Genomic DNA, 2,509 nt, shown 5'->3' with positions numbered 1-2,509 from the left:
TCTTAGTTTAGTAATTTGATCATAGATGTTCTTGTGGTGATGACTTCCAGATTTTGGGGAAATAATAGATGTTGAATTTTAGAAGTTATTGAATTGTCTTTTATTAATGAGTTTAAGTCTTCCGCATTGCTTTATGTTGATATTAAATTGAAATGTTAAGGTTTAGATTGGTTGGTTCGCTCACATAGGAGGGTAAATGTGGGTGCCAGTCGCGGCTCGGTTTTGGGTCGTGACATATACACGAGCTAAAATTTAGTTGAGTTAGCCATTAAGAAGGAAATCTCTTGTTTTTACCATACATCACAACTATAATAATCTCATCCAATTTGAATGATCACTACAAACCACAATTCAGGGACATCTATAATTTATAAATCTACTCACAATAATCTATAATACTATGCTACCAATATATTGTCTTTCCAATAAATGTAACAACAGTACAGTAATATGTCAGTCAAGAGAAATCTACTTTTTTGTTACATTTGTATTACAAAAGTCAATGTTATACATCCAATATACATCGTGATACATATGTCTGCGAATATTTTGCTTCTTGCTTCGAGTATATTCGAAGTATATAATGAATATATGTAACTTCATAATTCAAATTAATGATAGATCATTCAAATTTTAGATATAGTAGATTTTGAGTTGAGTTTCCCCAAAATGTATATTTTAATTTTATGTGTACTGTTTTTATTTTATGTCGAAGAAAGTTTAGATGAACCTCTTGACCTTACCTGGCTCCGCCCTCGTATGAACTTTGATTTGAGAGGAAAATGATATGTATACTATTCCAATTAATTCTACTAAGTTATCTCGACAAGGTTAAGTTTGAATATATATGTAGCTTTGTGTTTAAACTAGTGGCTTATTCAAAATTTAGACTAAAGGGGATTTTGAATTGAGAGATTATATCATGTTTTCTTGCAAATATATTATATCATCTAACCTCAAAGTACTGAATTCTCAAGACATTCCATAACAAGATAAAAGAATACGTGACATTATATATGACAATTTACATTAAACATAATATTTTACGTAAATTATGTTACGTAAAATATGTTCATCATTTTTTACCACTATCATTTCATTGCTAGCCACGGTCACACATCCATTATTTTTTACCATCTCGCAACCACCACTGGTTACTAATGGCGTAATTACATTTATTTAAAGATGGTCAACCAAACAGTCTTCGTCAAAAAATAATTTATACATGCATATAAAAAAAGATATTATACATAGATCAAAAATAACATCTTAGAAATATATACTAATTTAAAAATAAAGTATATCATTCAAATTCAAATACTATAAAATTAAATAATTTTAAAACTATATATTCAGTATTTAGATCTAGATGTCCGTCACAAATATGTGTATATATATAATTTCTAATTCAAGCGTCTTAATTAGAATATAATAAATGGAGCCTTAAGTGTAGAATCAAACCATACTTTACATTGTTACAATTTATTCATATCAAGAAAGTACTACATTTGACCAAATGTTCCCCTATACTAATTGTAATTTTAAAAATATAATTGAAAAAGAAAGGTTTTACTAAATGCAATGTGATTGAGATTTTAAAACAAATAGATTTTTCTAAATGAATTTGGTAAATATAATAAGTAGAATAGCCATCCCTCCTTTTTAATCCATATTATCCCTTTTTTTAAAATTTGTCCGTCTTATTTATTTATATATTTACTTTTAATTAGTTTAAAAGTAATATTTCTTTCTTTTTAAATCTTTAGTTTCAACTTTTCATATATTAAGATCAAAATCACGTAATGATTAATTACAATAGAGTAATTATTAAAAGTACATTTCGTTGTCCAACTTTTAAATTTAGCGTTGACAATAAATTCAAATTGCATAATTCATGCATGAAAGTAGGTGGAACATTATACATAAAATTAAATAAATTCATTTTATCAGGACCCCCAATTTAGACCTGTCCAAATCCTGTTATTTTCAATAAAATGTGGCGCTTATAAATATTCATTATTTTTTATTGACAAATGGCAAAAAGACTAATAAAATAATAATAAAAATAACAATAACACATTTAATTTCACGAGCTAGATTTGAAAAGAATAATATATACGTGATACATAATCATTGTAAAAAAGCTTACTACAATTGTTTACGATAAATCCAAACTCAATTAAAAAAAATAACAAATCAAAAGTAGGTTATTTTAATATTACGTATTTCTTTTAATTTTACCTTCCAAAAGTAGGTGCCTTCAATGTTTATTATTGTGCTAGGTGTAAGAACTAGAGAAGTTCCCTTTAAGAAAACATTTGAGTTATGTACATTTTCATTTTGGTGTATCATCATTGTATTTTCTAATAATAGATAAGACAATGATTGACAATTTGGCATATATAAAATAATATAAGAAAAATATACAATGGAATGCACACGTACATCGATGTTGAATTTCTAGCAATTTTCTCCCTCACCGATAATAATATAATCAGTATAATTTTAT

This window comes from Solanum pennellii, chromosome 7 (assembly GCF_001406875.1).
Source record: "Solanum pennellii chromosome 7, SPENNV200".
Classification (NCBI taxonomy): Eukaryota; Viridiplantae; Streptophyta; class Magnoliopsida; order Solanales; family Solanaceae; genus Solanum; species Solanum pennellii.
This window is presented reverse-complemented; position numbering follows the sequence as displayed.